Below are 18277 nucleotides of genomic sequence, written 5' to 3'. Positions count from 1 at the left end.
CAGAACAAGGAACGTTACAAACAGAAGCGGAAACAGCAGCCCTGCCTCTTTCGGGAGAAAAAGCGCCGCCTGGAAGAAGTGGAGTGCGAAGAAATGGAACTGATGTGCCGTTCCCAAGAAACGCGGAAGATCTATCAGAAGCTCAACGCATCCCGCAACGGCTTCGTGACGCGAGCCGACATATGCAGGGATAAAGACGGAGGCCTCTTGACGGACGGACGTGAGGTGATCGAAAGGTGGAAGCAGCACTTCGATCAGCACCTGAACGGCGTGGAGAACGTAGGCACGGGAACCCACGGCAACGGAGGAAACGACGACGCCAGTGCAGCGGAGGACGGAAATGAACCAACTCCCACGCTGAGGGAAGTTAAGGATGCCATTCACCAGCTCAAAACCAACAAAGCGGCTGGTAAGGATGGTATCGCAGCTGAACTCATCAAGGCGGGCCCAGGAAAGTGGGCTACCTGTCTGCATCAGCTGATAGTCAGGATCTGGGAAACCGAACAGCTACCGGAAGAGTGGAAGGAAGAGGTAATCTGCCCCGTTCACAAGGCGACCATTTGGAATGTGAGAATTTCAGGGCGATCACTATTTTAAAGCTGCCTACAAAATGCTATCCCAGATCATTTTCCGTCGTCTGTCACCTAAAACGAATGAGTTCGTGAGAAGTTATCAAGCCGGCTTCATCGACGGCCGGTCGACAACGGACCAGATCTTCATCGCACGGCAAATCCTCCAAAAATGCCGTGAATACCAGGTCCCAACGCATCACCTGTGCATCGACTTCAAAGCATACGACAGTATCTAACGCGCAGTGCTATGGAGAATCATGGACGAAAACGATGTAAGGGTTCCGGGTGAACTATCCAGTTCATTCGAATCTCGCCGGGGACTGCGACAAAGTGATGGACTCTTATGTCTACTCTTCAACATCGCTCTGGAAGGTGTCATGCGACGAGCCGGGTTCAACAGCCGGGTAACGATTTTCACAAAATCCGGTCAATTTGTGTGTTTTGCAGACGACATGGACATTATCGCCATGCTCGAGGAGGACCTGCAAGCACTCGGAGTTTTCGAGCGACGCGTGCTAAGGACGACCTTCGGCGGTGTGCAGGAGAACGGTGTGTGGAGGAGAAGGATGAACCACGAGCTCGCTGCACTTTACGGCGAACCCAGCATTTAGAAGGTGACCAAAGCCGGAAGGATACGGTGGACAGGGCATGTTGCAAGAATGCCGGACAACAACCCTGCAAAGCTGGTGTTTACTACTGATACGATTGGCATAAGAAGGCGGGGAGCGCAGAGAGCGGATCTGGCGAGCAATGGGCGCGACCGAGGATGGAGAGCGGCAGCCACAAACCGAGTATTGTGGCGTACTGTTGTTGATTATGTCTTATCTTAAATGTGATGTTGAACAAATAAATGTAAGTATTGTGTATATGATCCAATATGAATGCGAGACATGGACCATGTAAGCAGGCGAACGGTGTGTAGTGGAGAAGGATGAACCACGATCCCGTTGCACTCTATGGCAACCCAGCCGGAAAATACGGTGGGCAGAGCTTGTTGCAAGAATGCCGGACAACACTCCTGCTAGTTTGGTGTTCGCTACTGATGTGGCTGGCACAAGAAGGCGTGCAGTGCAGTGAGCACGATGGGCGGACCAGGTGGGGCGTGGTCTGGCGAGTATTGGGCGTAAATAGTATTGTTGAGCTAATAAACGTGTGTATTGTGTAAGTATTTCATAGGTTCCCAAACTTTCAGGTCGCGCGACCCCCTTTTGCCAGCAGACGTAGAAATTCCCTCATTTGTTGTATGTTTAGTAAAATATTTTTCTGTCCCTCGATGTGTCCCTGGATGAAGACCGGCAACCCCCTTGGGGGGTCGCGACCCACAGTTTGAAAAACCATGGTGTATATGATTATAATGTGTATGTATAACTGTATATGCTTGACCAGGTGTGAGGAGATGAGTGGGCCTATTTTACTGTGAATAGTATCGATATCTGTATTAGAAATGAATACATTCATCTCTTATACCCCAAGTCCGATTTGTCTGCGCTCATATTTAGTATGTTATGCTATAATTTTGAGGGTTTTGTAAAGTTCAATACGAACGAGTTTCAACCAGTTTACTGATAGAAGTATTAGTTTACTTCACCTGTATGCACGATACCATTACTGATTCGACAATTTACATTACGGATGAACATATCAGAATGATTGCTTTGAATACAATGTTGCAAGCTTAATATTTCCGGTGCGATTCGACGAAACGAAACATTCCAGCATCTTACTAAACAGGAACTATTTACAACAGTATTGTATTATTCACAGTGCAGTGAGTCGTTCCAAGTATCCTTCATATTCTGGTGCACCTGAACTCTGCACTAATGTTACGAGCATGTGAATGAGAATTCCTCGTTTTTGCCACCCCGTGCATCTCTCCAACCTCCAATTAATGCTATCTCATATAATCTGCCACCCAGCCAACGCGGAGATGAGTAGCAGCAGCAACATGTAGTGCAGCCCAACCAATGACGGCGATGACGACGACGACGACAGGATCTTCGTCTGGCGCGGAAAGAAATCCCTGACGAGGTGAATTTTTCATGAATTATGCTAATAAAAATAAATATAATATTTTAATCTCATTTGGGCTGTCACGCTCGGAAGCTCCCCGGGCCCGAAGCAGAAGCTGAGCGTCTCGTGCCGTTTCCGGTGGGGATGCTGGTGGTGGTTCGGCCCACGTTGACTTTGGGTGGGCTCTCTTTTACACACTCGCAGTGAACGAGTTGCCTCTGCAACAGAAAAAAAAAACTCCACGTCCTATCTCTCCAGCCAGCCAACAGCCGTTCCGTCGTCCTCGTCGTCGTCATCACCGGGGTCGGTCGCTTGCTTGCTGACACACATCCGCGTTAATACAAAAATGCCCGGACGCTGGGGAGAAATTAAACATAATTTTCCACTTTTATGAATTTGCATCTTTTTAACAAACGTGCGCGGGAGAGTCATTATTCTTCCACCGCAGACAGGCGGAACTTTCCACACTGGTACTGAACTCCGAGTTTTTTTTTTTCTTTCAGTTACTTCTCGTTGGGAGTTTTTCACTCTTAATTCCTGCATACTCATCTAGCTCTGCCACAGTTTTGCAGCGAAGGTCGAAGGAGGTGCTGGGCGCTGCTAGGATTCCCAGATAGGTAGGACATGAAAGTTACATTCACTTGGAGTGAAAATTAATTCATCCCGGGTTGAGCGGCTACACATACACCTGCTTTCCGGGAGCAGGCTGCTATTTAGCGTTTGAACGAACCTGGGAAGAATGTCTCATATTGTTGGCATCGGAGAGCTCAGTTGGGAACAGGGCGATGTTCTGCGAATGGGATTAGAAAGCTTACGGAAGGAGTCGTCGTCGTCCCATGAGAGATAGTGTATGCTTCTGTTTAGTGTGTACTTAGCTACTCAGTGCCCAGGTGGAATGAATGCATATTTAAAATCTGAGATTATCCACCTGTGGTGAGGGTTTTTTAGTTCTTTTGCTTGTGAACATGTGTCATAAATACAGTCCAGCTAGCATGTCGGCTTTTAAACAGCTTAAACATTTGATTTACAATGGAATTTCAAAACACATGAAAAATAATAGATCCAGCGCATCATAGTTAATAAATTAGCTTGTGAAAATAAAACTGGATTTATGATCTGGGAGCCATTAGCTTCCAAATTCATCCTATTTAAAAATAAAGCGATTACAGCACCAATAAAATTCGCTTTTTTCTATTTTTATTTCTTAACCATGGGGCGAAAATCTGCTCAACAGATACACTCCCGTTCAAAAGTTTGGGGTTACCCCCTCAAAAACATGTCATTTTTTTAGGCCCATATCTCCGCCAATTTGCGTCCGATTTCAAAACCCTAGGTTTCATTCAAAAGATAATAAGTCAAAGAAACTTTGAACATGATTTAAAAGAAACTTTTTCAAAAAAATTAGTATGTGAACTTAACCCAAAGTTGCCAAATTTTCTAAAAAATGAATATAAACTTACGCTGGAAGTTGGGTCGACCAAATATTAAGATGAGAGCGGTAATATGACACATTTTCTATTAGCTTTCAACTGCTTTTTACAGAACTTAGCTAAAAAATCTAACTAAAAAATGTCATCGACCAAAAGTTTGGGGTCACCCCTCAATATCGGCCAAAAGTTTGGGGTCACTTTCGTAAAACATGGAAAAGTGATTTGGTGATATCTTCGTCATCTATAGTTCAATTTTAATTATTTGTGGCTCACTTCAAAGATAATTAACTAAATTTACGTTTGATGTCTTCAACTTAACGTATTTAACGATTTTTGTATATAAAAATGTTATGTAAAGTTAGCACATTTTACCACGCTTCAAAAAATGAGGCAACTTTACGTTAAGTTTTAGTATGTAAATTTCAACAAATATGTGTGGTTCAATGTCCATGCAGTAAGTATCATTCATTTTGTTTCAAATAAGCCAAGAAGAATTAAAATTGATTGAAAGATGACAAAGATATCAACAAATCACTTTTCCATGTTTTACGAAAGTGACCCCAAACTTTTGGCCGATACAGCATTTTGAGGGGTGACCCCAAACTTTTGGTCGATGACATCAAGGATTAATTTACCTAATAACTTGTTTTTCTAGATTTTTTAGCTAAGTTCTGTAAAAAGCAGTTGAAAGCTAATAGAAAATGGGTCATATTACCGCTCTCATCTAAAAATTTGGTCGACCCAACTTCCAGCGACACTGCCGTAAGCTTATATTCATTTTTTAGAAAATTTGGCAACTTTGGGTTAAGTTTACATACAAAATTTTTTGAAAAAGTTTTTTTAAATCATGTTCAAAGTTTCTTTGTTTTATTATCTTTTGAATGAAACCTAGGGTTTTGAAATCGGACACAAATTGGCGGAGATATGGGCCTAAAAAAATGACATGTTTTTGAGGGGGTGAACCCAAACTTTTGAACGGGAGTGTACCATTAGGTTACAAAACTCAAATTTATATTACAGATTTTTCGGTTTCAAGGGAGTTCCAGAAGGGTTTGGCAGGGGTTCACGAGTAAGGGTATGTTTCTGAAAAGTTTCAAGCATTTTTAGGGGGTTTCAGAAGGGTTCCCGACGGATTACCGGTGAATTCATGAAGAATTTCGAGAGTTTTCAAGGAAGTTTCACGGGTTTTCAAAGGGGTTTCATGGCGTTTTAGGCTTTTAGGTGATACTAAAAATATTTTTCCTGGGAACTCCATGAAACCCCTGGAAGCTCCTGAAACCCCTTAAAGCCTGATGGAAAACACTGGAACGTTCGTTCTGAAAACCCCATGTAACGCCCCTGAAAATCCCTGAATACCTCTGGAGCGCCCTTGAGACCCCTGAGTAATGCTTAGGGTAGAGGGTTAAGTAGAGAGTTGAGGTTAGGGTAGAGAGTAGGATTGAAGGTTGGGATAAAGAGCAGAGAAGATGGTAAGGTAGAGAGTTAGGATAAAGAGTAGGGTGAAGAAATGAGGTGATATTTTCTTGAGATACCACCAGGAATTCTTTCCAAGAAATCTTCAGGCATTCCTCTCGAGAATCTTCACAGGATTACTCCAGATGTTCCTTGCGGAATTCCTGAAGGGATTGCTCCTAAGATCTCTTCACAGATTTCTGCAGGGATTGTTTCAGAAAATCCTGAAGGGATTCTTTTCGACATTCCTTGAAAGATTCCTTCCGCTGTGCTGTGAATCCTGAATGTCTTCTGAAAAGGAATATTAAAAACTATAGATTTCCACCAAGATTTCTTCAGGCAATCTGTTTTTTTTTAAGAATTCGTGTCGGAATTTCTAATGGGACTCTTTCAAAAAATCCTCCCGAGTTTTTTTTTTGATTTCTCAAAAATACTATCCGGAAGTTCCTATTTGATTCAATCAGGGATTCATATTCAGCTTTTAGTCAGGATACCTATCAAGATTTCTCTAAGGATTCCATCAGGCGTTCTCTACGGAATTCTTTAAGGAATAACCACCGAGATTTCTGCCGCCGTGAATTCCTGGGGGACTTTCTGGGGGAATTGCTGGGGAAATTCCTTAAGGAATTCCTGAGAGAATTCCTAAAGAAATCCCTGGGAGAATTCCTGGGGCAATTCCTAAAGGAATTCCTGGGGCAATGCGTAAAGGAATTCCTGGGAGAATTCCTAAAGGAATTCCTAGGGGAATACCTAAAGGAATTCCTGGGGGAATACCTAAAGGAATTCCTGGGGGAATTCCCAGAAGAATTCCTAGGGAAATTCCTAGAAGAATTCCTGGGGGAATCCCTAGAAGAATTCCTGGGGGAATTTCCAGAGGGATTCCTAGAGGAATTCATAGAGGAATTCCTGGAGAAATTCCTAGAGGTATTTATGGGAAATTTTTAGAGGAATTCCTGGAGGAATTCCTCCAGAGTTTCCACCAGGAATTCTTCCAGGGATTCCTCCAGAAATTCCTCCAGGTTTTCCTACGAAGATTTCTTCAGAAATTGCTTCAGAGATTCCTCCAGAAGTTTTTCCAGAGATTTCACCAGAAATTCTTCCAGAGATTCCACCAGGAATTCCTTCACGGATTCCTTTAAAAATCCTCAAATGTTTTTTTCAGAAATCCTCTCAGGGATTCTTCCAAAGATTCCTAGATAAATTTCTCCAGAGATTCCTCCAGGAATTTCACCAGAGATTCCTCCAGATATTCCTCCAGATATTCCTTCAGAGATTCCCCCAGAGATTCCCCAAGAGATTCGTCCAGGGATTCCTCCAGAAATTCTTCCAGAGAGTCGTCCAGAAATTCCTCCAGAGATTCCTCCAGGAATTCCTCCAGAGATTCTTCAAGAGATTCCTCCAGGAATTCCTCCAGTGATTCCTGCAGGAATTTCTCCAAAGATTTCTCCAGTGATTCCGCCAGGAATCCCTCAAGGGATTCCTCTGGGAATTCCACCAGAGATTCCTTCAGGAATTCCTCCAGAGATTCCTCCACGAATGCCTCCAGGAATTCCACCAGCGATTCCTTCAGAAATTCTTCCAGAAATTCTTCCAGGAATCCCTTCAGAGATTCTTCCAGGAATTCTTCCAGAGATCCCTCCAGAGATTCCTCCAGGAATTCGTACAGAGATTCCTCCTGGATTCTTCTTGAAACTTCACCAGGAATTCTCCAGAAAGGCCTCCAAAGATTCCTTCAGGAACTCGTCCAGGGATTTCTTCAGGAATTTCTCCAGAGATTCCTCCAGAAATTCCTTCAGAGATTCCTTCTGAGATTTCTCCAGGAATTCCTCAAGAGTTGCCTCCAGGAGCTCCCCCAAAGATTCCTCCTGGAATTTTTCCAGAGATTTCTCGAGGAATAACTCTAGGAAGTCCTATAGGAATCCCACTGGGAAGTCCTCTAGAAATTCCTCTAGGAATTCTTCTATGAATTCCTCCAGAAATTCCTTTAGGATTTCCTTCAAGAATTCCTTTAGAAATTGCTCCAAAAATTCCTCTAGGAATTGCTCCTGGAATTCCTCTAGAAATTTCTCCAGGAATTCCTCTAGGAAATTCTTCAGAAATTCATCAAGGAATTTCTCTAGGAATTCCTCCAGGAATTCCTCTAAGAATTGCTCCAGGAATTCCTCAAGAAATATATCCAGGAATTCCTCTAAGAATTTTTCCAGGAATTAATTCCAGGAGGAATCTCTGGAGGAATTCCTAGAGGAATCCCTGGCGGGATTTCTGGAGGAATCTCTGGAAGAACTCCTGAAGGAATCTCTGGAGGAATTACTGGAGAAATCTTTGTACGAATTCCGCCGGGAAAGTCGGGCATAAGGTCACCAGGAAATCCTTCCGACAACTCCTATCTCCACCTCCACGCGGTTCCCGGTGGTATGTTTGTATCAAAACATGCAAACGGAGAGGGAGGGGGCATACGGCCTCGAACGCAAACAATCCAAGCCTGCTTAGATTATCTAGCGCGGGTTTTTTTAGATCATAGACTGTACTTACCCTAGGCAGCAGTGTATGTGACTTTTTCCCTACACACCAGTATCAAAACCTCACCCAAACTAGAACATAACAATGGATGTGCCAAGACAATAGAACACTTTTGAATTATTTTTCGTATCTCGACCAACCCCCGCGCGCATTTGAGGGAATCATATCCACATACTCATCCAAATCATCCCATCCTTACAATCCATTACCACCTACTATGATAAGGGGCCCGTGGTCTGGTAATTCATGGGGATCATGAAGGAAGATTAGGTAGTGGAGGTGAAGCAACCCGTCACATTCACAACGCCTGAGAAACCTCACTAGATACCCCATGCGTACCAGTCTTCGTAGGCGTCCTCGGCACGGGCCGCATACGGGGGAGGGTTTTGGCCTAACGCCTCCCATTGGGCGACTCTAATGAGTTTAAAACATGCCCCGTGTCGAAACTAAATGGGTAACCATTGCAAGGCACGTTAATACGCTACCGAGCTTCCGAACTTGTACGAATTCCTGGAGGAATCTGTGGAAGAACTCCTGGTGGAATCTCCGGAGGAAGTCCTGGAAGAATCTCTGGAAGAACTTCTGGAGGAATCTCTTGAGGAATTCCCGAAGGAATCTCTGGAGGGACTCTTGGAGGAATCTCTTGAGTAATTCCAGGAGGAATCTCTGGATGAATTCCTGGACGAATCTCTGTTGGAATTTTTGATGGGATTTTTTCAAAAAAATCCTCCCGAGTTTTTTTTTGTTCAAAAATTCTATCCGGAATTTCCTATTTGATTCAATCAGGGATTCATATTCAGCTTTTAGTCAAGATACCTGTCATGATTTCTCTAGGGATTCCATCAGGTATTCTCTACGGAATTCTTTCAGGAATAACTACAGAGATTTCTGCCGCCGTGATTGTTTTAGAAAATCCAGAAAGGATTCTTTCGGGAATTCTAGCCGATTCATTCTGGTATTTTTTAAAAGATTACTGTCACAACATATTCAGAGAATCCTATGGAAATTATTTGAGTTCATTCTGAGTTTTTTTCAACGAGTCCTCTCCGGATTTTATATTAATTTCTCCCGAGATGTTTACTGTGATTCTATGAGGGATTCCTGGCAAGTTTCCGACCGGAATTCTTTTAAAGATTTTTCCAGATAATTCCTCCAGAATTCCTTTAGGGAATCCTCCTGGGATTCCTTCAGGGATTTCTGCCGAAATTGATTCAGAAAATATTCTGAACGGAAAACTTTGAAATTTCGTGCGAAGCGTAATATCGCTGACGAATTCTTTTGTTTGTAACTATCTCAAACTAACTTCGAAAGAGGAAGAAAAGGGCTATTCATAAACCACGTGACCAAAATTTGGCTATTTCAGAGCCCCCTCCTCCCCTCGTACACTTTTTTCCATAAAAAAAAATAAAAAATTGTGTGGAGCGTTGACTTTGACCAGCACCAGCTTCCTTTCCCCAAGAAGTCTACATGGTTTGTAAACGACCCCAAACACAGAGCGTGAGTTAGAGCTAATTAGAGTGGAAGAGATAGATAACTCCGTCAACGAATGGACATTGTGAGTTATTCAAGCTCTAGCGTGCGCAGCTTTTTCTTTTTTCTCACTCACTCTCGTAAACAAACACGCGAAAGAAACAGATAATAGAGGGGGCACTTTGCCCCCTCTTTTATCTCGCTCTTTCTTGCGTTCAACAAAATGAAAGAGCGAGAAAAAGGAAAAGGCTGCGCACGCAAGTGTATTCAAGGCAAAGCCAAGAATAATACCATGCAAATTACACCTGCAAAAACTACTCTAATCGTTTTGAATCAATAATTCTCCATATGATGTAAAGAATCAAGAGCACTAATTTTAATACTCTTCTGAGGGGTTTAATAACAGAGATTTATTCCCAAACCACACACCAAAACGCGCTCTTATGGAAGGATGGGATAGTACCACAGTTACTGTAGAGGGTGTTAATTCCGCCCACACAAACACCCCACACTTACAGCTGGGTTCTATTCGGATTAATTAATGAATAACGAGGCAACACACGAAGATAAACTAATTAAGTAGATTCATTCAAGCTGGAAAAGTGTCACTTCTCGGCTGAATTATGGAGCGATGCCCTAACGTTAGTTCGGTTGTTGTACGGTGGCGAGTTTTCCCATGTCTCCTAGCACTGTGGTGGTCGAGCAATGTTGAGCGAAATGACGGCTGCGAAAATTGCTTTTCAACTGCACACAGCACGAAGGCTTGATTAGTCTCCAGGTTTGACCGTTTGAATCAAACTTTCCAGTGCATTTTTTTTTCTGTTTAAGCTAGTGGTCAACAACATTTGTATGCCGAATGGAAATGTGAATGGTTCACCTAGGTAGATATAACGGTAAATAGTTGCTTTACTTTTCCTTGACAAACTTTAATTTACATCTAGGAAATGTTAAAGGGAATAGCTAAATTGTACTACAGGCCGACTGTGACTGCCTGACGAATGATTGCTGAGCCTAAGATAGTTTCTGCAGCGTTAGTTTATTTGGGATCAAAACCACTGCATGTTCTCTGTTTCCAACGTTTAGGTTAGTGGACGTATTTTGGAAGTTCCCATAATAATTTGCTAAGATTTTGTAGTGATTATATGATATATGTCATAAAATTCCCAAGGGGGGCCGAAATACCTGCCCTGGGTCAGAATACTACCCTAGATCTAAAAAAAAAAAAATCAATAACTTTCAACTGCCATTCCAACGTAGAGGTCTCTGCAATTCTTTTCATTAGGCATCAAACTAATCCTCCTTCTCTATCCTCAGTTGTCCCAAGGTCGTAGCTAGAACAACATTCTGCTATAGAAGGATGTGTCCAAATTTCAGAAATCATCTTCAATAATTTACGCTTATAGTAGGAAAGTGGAACCATCTCGGCAGGGGTCCTATTTTGGGCTTTTTTCTGCTATAACTCAGCCAGTTTTGAACCAATTTACACAATTTTTGGAACGCGATGAGATACGTATAGTATCTAGCCGTGTAAAAAATTTCAAGTCAATTGGTTTGGATTGACTGAGTTATAGCGAAGAGTGCCCAAAATACCGGCCGCTGCCCAAGTGGTTCGCTACCCTATTGGACGAAAAGAAGAAAGCTTACTTACAGTGTTTCGGATGGGTATTAAGTGGCCACGTCTTTTCAGCAGCGAATGCAGCTTCAAGCTGTAATTGTATTTGTTTTAGGTTAAGTTTCATCAAGGTGTACATAGTTTCAGACTTACATTTCGTGTCTTTATGCATGAATTTGCATGAGTTTTATCTAGGTTGAACAAATTTAGTAGATAAGTTATTTATAATAGGAATCAATTCAATTTTGCATGACTTACAGAGAAATTCACTCAATGATCAATAAATGCATACGTTTACCCGCTCCGTACTATTAAGGCTTAGGATCTATAAATTTATAAATTTTCCATTAATAATAATTGCTCAACTTCAGGAAAGATAACTTTCATACGTTTTGGTTTAACTGCCTTGCGATTAATCGGCTCAAATAAGAAAGTAAATAGGAAATACGGTATGGAAAATTAGCTAGCACTTGCTTTCGTTAGCACAATTACATTGCACCTTTGCTCTCGCAACTCCGATGTGAACGTCATCCTTCGATCCTTTTTGTGAGATCCAATCCATCAAATCTCTTGTCATCCGCAGGGATAGGCACGGGTGATACGGAACTCACCATGGTCTGACTACCCTGTTGTTCTTTTACATACAGTACTATTAGACTGAATATATTAACGAATATGTTCTATCATGTACTGCGGTAGTAATTTGTAGTCTCTGGATTCACCATCCAATAAGCCTCAAGCCTCTGCTATGAAGAAAGGTATTCAACAGCTCATAAACAAGGTGCTCAGAGCCAAATTTCATCATATTGAACTGTAGAAACGCATCCGTTATCAATAGAAAATGCATACACCTGCCATTGCTGTAAATATTTCGACCTGCGATTACGATTTCACTTCTGTGACTACAAACAAAGATTACAGCTGTGTCACATCTTCACCCTGTTATGACCGCTTCCTTCACAATCGGAACCGAAACGTACTCTCCCACTCACCACTTTCTTCGACACAGTAAAACCGGCTTCAGCACGGACGTGGACGTGGAACACGCAAACCGACAGAAAATGAACGAAATGGATTAAGTCGTTGCTTTGCACTGCTTCTACTGCTGCTAACTGCCAATGCCAGGAAGCACCACAACCAGCATTTGTTGGATGCCTTCACACAATTTGTAGCGCCGAACACAAGGTTGCCACTGAGCTATGCTGGTCTGCAGCAAATGCAGATGCGGATTGCATCCGTCCCGAAAATGCATCTGCAATGCTACCCGGCTCAGCGGAAGGGGTGTCCAGTTCGCACTATACCACAGTCGTATTCGAAATAATGTGTTCATTTTGTATTCATTGGAATCTCTGGAGGAATTCCTGGAAAAATTCCTGGGGGAATATCTGGAGAAATTCCTGAAGAAATCTCTACACGAATTCCTGAAGGAATTTTGGGAGGCTTTTCTGGGGAATTTCCTGGAGAAGTTCTTGGAGGAATCTCTGGAGGAATTTCTGGAAAAATCTCTGGAAGAATTCCTGGAGGAATCTCTGTAAGAATTTCTGGAGAAATTCCTGGAGGAATACCTGAAGGAATCTCTGGAAGAATTTCTGGAGGAAGCTCTGGAGGAATCTCTGGAGGAATTCCTGGAGGAATCTTTGGAGAAATTTCTGGAGCAATCTATTGAGAAATTTTCTATTGGAGAATTTTTCGAAGAATTCCTGGAGGAAGCTCTGGAGGAATTTCTGGAGAAATTCCTGGAGGAATCGCTGGATGAATTCCTGGAGGAATCTGTGGAAAAATCTCTGGAGAAATTCCTGGGGAAATCCCTGGAGGAATTCCTTGAGGAATCTTCGGAAGAATTTCTGGAGGAATCTCTGGAGGAATATCTGGAGGAATATCTGGAGGAATTCCTGGAGGATTCGCTGGAGGGGTTCCTAGAGGAATTCCTGGAGGAATCTCTGCAGCACTCTGTGGAGTAATATCTGGAGAAATTCTGGAAGAATTCCTGGAGGAAGCTCTGGAGCAAGGATGCCATATATACTGATTTATCTGTATTATACAGATTTTAGTGCATCCATACAGATTTCGTTTTATATGACATACAGATTTTTGAGCATGATGGGCTATTTTATTTTTGTATGGGATACAGATTTTTCACCAAAATTTTGTATGTGACACAGATTTTTGAAAAGTGTGATACAGATTTTTCAAAAAATCATCTGGCATCCCTGCTCTGGAGGAATCTCTGGAGAAATTCCTGGAGAAATCCCTGGTCGAGTTCTTGAAGCAATCTTGGGAAGCTTTTCTGAAGAATTCCTGGAGTAGTTCCTGGAGGAATCTCTGGAGGAATTCCTGGAGAAACATCTGGAGGAATTTCTGGAAAACTTTGGAAGAATTCCTGGAGGAATCTCTGGAGGAATTCCTAGAGGAATCTCTGGAGGAACTTCCCCAAGCAACACACATGTTATAATAGAGTTACGACAGCGCAAGTTTTGGTTGTATAACAGTTTATTTTACGTTATTTTAACATTGTGTTTAAATAACGTAAAATAAACTTCTATACAACCAAAACTTGCGCTGCCATAGTTTTTATATAACATGTGTGTTGCTTGGGTCTGGAGGAATCTCTGGAGGAATTCCCAAAGGAATCTCTTGAAAAATTCCAGGAGCAATATCTGGAGGAATTCCTGGACGAATCTCTGGAAAAATTCTTCGAGGAATCTCTGATGGAATTCCCTAGAGGAACTCCTGGAGGAATTTCTGGAGCAATTCCTAGAGGAGTTCCTGGAGCAATTCCTATAGGAATTCTTGAAGGAAGTTCCTAGAGGAGTTTCAAGAGGAATCTCTAGAGGATTTTCTAGAGGAATCTCTGGAGGAATGCCTCGATGATTTCCAAGAGGAATTCCTAGAGCATTTCCTAAAGTTATTCTTCGGGAAATCTCTAGAGAAATTCCAGGAGGAATCTCTGGAGGAATTCCTGGAGGAATCTGTAAAAATTCCTGAAGGAATCTCTGTAAAAATTTCTGGAGGAAACTCTGGGAGAATCTTTGGAGGAATCTCTCGAGAAATTCCTGGAGGAATCTCTGGACGACTCTCTGGAGAAATCTCTAGAAGAAATCCTCCAGAAATCTCTGGAGGGATTCTTAGAGGAATTTCTGGAAGAATTCCTGAAGTTAGAGCTGGTAGAATTTCTGGAGTAATCTCTGGAGGAATTCCTGGAGGAATCTCTGGTGGAATTCCTGTAGGAAGCTCTGGAGGAATCTCTGGAGGAATTCCTGGAGGAAGAAGGAGGTCCTGGAGGAGTTCCTGGAGGAATTCCTGGAGGAATTTCTGGATGAATTCCTCGAAGAATTTCTGGAGGAATTCCTAGAGGAATTTTTGGAAGAATTTCTGGAGGAATCTCTGAAAGAATCTCTGGAGAAATCTTTGGAGGAATTTCTGGAGGAATTTCTGGATGAATCTCTGGAGAAACCACTGGAAAAAATCCTGGAGAAATCCCTGGAAAAGTTCCTGAAGGAATCTTTGGAGACCTTCCTGGAGAATTCCTGGAGAAGTTTCTAAAGGAATTTATGGAGGAATCTCTGGAGAAATCTCAAGTGGTATCTCTGGAAGAATTCATGGAGGAATCTCTGGAGGAATTCCTGGAGGAATCTCTGGAGGGATTCCTGGCAGAATCTCTGGAGGAATTCCTGGCAGAATCTTTGGAGGAATCACTGGTGGAATCCCTTGGTCAATCTCTTGAGGAGTTCCCGGAGGAATCTCTGGAGGAATCTCTGGAGGAATCTCTGGAGGAATGCGTTAAGAAATTCCTAGAGAAATCTCCGGAGGAATTCCTGGAGGAATTCCTGGAGGAATTCCTGGAGGAATTTCTGGAGGAATTTCTGGAGTAATTCCTCGAAGAATTTCTGAAGGAATTCCTAGAGGATTTTCTAGAGAAATTCCTGAAGGAATCTCTGGAGGAATATCTGTAGCAATTCTTGGAAGAATTTCTGGAGGAGTTTCTGGAGGAAGCTCTGGAGGAATTCCTGGAGGAATCTCTGGAGGGATCTTTAAAAGAAATTCCGGAGAAATTTCTGTAGGAATTCCTGGAGGAATCTCTGGAAGCATTCCTGGCGGAAGCTGTGAAGGTATCTCTGGAGGAATTTCTGGGGGAATCTCTGGAGGAATCTTTGGAGGAATCTCTGGAGCAATCTCTTGAGTAATATCTGGAGAAATTCCTGGAGGAATATCTGGATGAATTCCTGGAGGAAGCTCTGGAGGAATCTCTGGAGAAATTCCTGGGGAAATCCCTGGTCGAGCTCCTGAAGCAATCTTGGGAGGCTTTTCTGGAGAATTCCTGGAGTAATTCCTGGAGGAATCTCTGAAGGTGTTCCTGGAGCAATCTCTGGAGGAATTCCTGGAGGAATTTCTTGAGGAATTCCTCGAAGAATTTCTGGTGAAATTCCTAGAGGAATTTCTGGAAGAATTCCTGGAGGAATCTCTGAAAGAATCTCTGGAGAAATCTTTGGAGGAATTTCTGGAGGAATTTCTGGATAAATCTCTGGAGAAACCTCTGTAAAAAAATCCTGGAGAAATCCCTGGAAAAGTTCCTGAATTCCTTTCTGAAGAATTCCTGGAGAAGTTTCTAAAGGAATATATGGAGGAATCTCTAGTGGTATCTTTGGAAGAATTCATGGAGGAATCTCTGGAGGAATTCCTGGAGGAATCTCTGGAGGAATTCCTGGCAGAATCTCTGGAGGAATTCCTGGCAGAATCTTTGGAGAAATCTCTGAGAGAATTCCTGGAGGAATCTCTGGTGGAATCCCTTGGGCAATCTCTTGAGGAGTTCCCGGAGGAATCTCTGGATGAATTACTGAAGGAAACTCTGGAGGAATTCCTAAAGGAATCTCTGGAGGAATCTCTGGAGGAATGCGTGAAGAAATTCCTAGAGAAATCTCCGGAGGAATTCCTGGAGGAATTCCTGGAGGAATTCTGGAGGAATTTTTTGAGGAACTCCTCGAAGAATTTCTGAAGGAATTCCTAGAGGAATTTCTAGAGGAATTCCTGGAGGAACCTTTGGAGGAATTCCTGGAGGAATATCTAGAGGAATTCCTGGAGGAATCTCTGGAGGAATTCCTGGAGGAATCTCTGGAGGAGTATCTGTAGCAATTCTTGGAAGAATTTCTGGGGGAGTTTCTGGAGGAATCTCTGGAGGAATTCCTGGAGGAATCTCTGGAGGAATCTTTAAAAGAAATTCCGGAAAAATTTCTGTAGGAATTCCTGGAGGAATCTCTGGATGCATTCCTGGTGGAAGCTCTGGAGGTATCTCTGGAGGAATTCCTGGAGGAATCTCTGGAGGAATCTCTGGAGCAATCTCTAGAGTAATATCCGGAGAAATTCCTGGAAGAATCTCTCGAGGAATTACTGGAGGAAGCTCTGGAGGAATCTCTGGAGAAATTCCTGGGGAAATCCCTGGTCCAGCTCCTGAAGCAATCTTGGGAGGCTTTTCTGGAGAATTCCTGGAGTAATTCCTGGAGAAATCTCAGAAGGAGTTCCTGGAGCAATCTCTGGAGGAATTTCTGGAGAAATCTCTGGAGGAATTCCTTGAGAAGTCTCTGGAAGAATTGCTGGAGGAATCTCTGGAGGAATCCCCGAAGGAATCTCTGAAGGAATTCTTGGTGGAATCTCTTGAGTAATTCCAGGAGGGATTCCTGGAGAAATCTCTGGAGGAATTCCTGAAGGAATCTCTGGAAGAATTTCTGGAGGAATCTCTTGAGTAATTCCAAGAGGAATCTCTGGAGGAATTCCTGGACGAATCTCTGGAGGAATCTCTGGAGGAATCTCTGTATGAATTCCTGGTGGAGTCTCTGGAGGAATTCCTGGAGGAATCACTGTAGGAATTCCTGGAGGAATCTCTTGAGGAATCTCTTGAGGAATTTTGGAAGAATCGCTGGAGGAATCTTTGGAGGAATCCCTAGAGGAATTTCTGGAGAACTCCCTGAAGGAATTTCTGAAGGAATCCCTGGAAGAATGCCTGATGGATTTCCGAAGGATTCTCTGGAGGAATTCCTGAAGGAATCCCTGGAAAAATTTCTGAAGGAATCGCCAGAGGAATCCCTGAGGATCTTTTGAAGGAATTCCTGGACAATTTCCTGAATAAGTTCCTAGAGGCTTTTCTGGAGAATTCCCTAGATAAATTCCTGGAGGAATCTCAGGAAGAATCTCTGGAGAAATTTATCTAGGAATCCTTGAAGGGGATTTCTGAAAAAAAAATTAATGATTTTTTTAAAGGAATCCGTGGAGCTGGTGGAATTCCCGGAGAAATCCCTGGATGTGTTCCTGAATGAATTCCGGGAGGCTTCTCTGGAGAATTCCCTGGAGAAGTACCTTGAGGAATCCCTGGAGGAAATGAGTGTTGCGACGATAACGTCATTGACAAGCACACATGCTCGAGGCTTGACAGACGAGTTTGGCATTTATTTTTTTTTTGTTTTGTTTTAGACAGGACGAAATCAAAAGCGACCGTTCAATTGCAATCACTAGTATAGAAAGCGTGACAATCATTCCCAAAGCCAGTCGCAGCTACCGGCAAGGGCCCCTCGGAGCTGAATGAAGGTATCTGGTTGGTAGCACCGAAGCGAGGGCCCAGCAGATGTAAATTAGATGGCTTTGCATTCTGGCTGCTGCCACACTACTGCTGCGCTACTGTGGGGGGCTTAGAGCTGTTGTAGGTGCTGCTGTGGCAGCAAACACTAGCTATATCTATGGAACAAAGCCATGGTGCAGTTGTGGAGCTGTTGTTATTGGTAGAGAAACCGATACTAGCACTTTCTGGAATCGATTTCACCGGGCAAAAGCAGAGTGTGTCTGCTTGTGTGTGGTAGGAATTGGAATGGATTTCCAATCCCAACACAATCCCCGGCAATTGTAAATCTAAAACCCTAAATCCGACTGGGATCTATTTACATGGACAGTATTTGCGAATGGTCAAACGGGAACAGATAAGCGAAGGCTTCTCGGAGTGTGCCACAATACGCGGCCACTTTTGTCGAATGGGTTTGGTTTGGGGCCCTACCCAGTTCATTTTAGTATGTAGTAATGATATCCGAGAGCAGGCAGACAGCACTGCGAAACAACATTAGGACCGGATTGATGGGGCTGTAGATTTGTAGAGGACACTCCGGCACAAGATGTGGTTTTTGAGCTGGTCTGGGGAGCCGGCGAGTTGAAGGAAATCGTCTTGCCCTGAC

This window comes from Aedes albopictus, chromosome 3, assembly GCF_035046485.1.
Source record: "Aedes albopictus strain Foshan chromosome 3, AalbF5, whole genome shotgun sequence".
Taxonomy (NCBI): Eukaryota; Metazoa; Arthropoda; class Insecta; order Diptera; family Culicidae; genus Aedes; species Aedes albopictus.
This window is presented reverse-complemented; position numbering follows the sequence as displayed.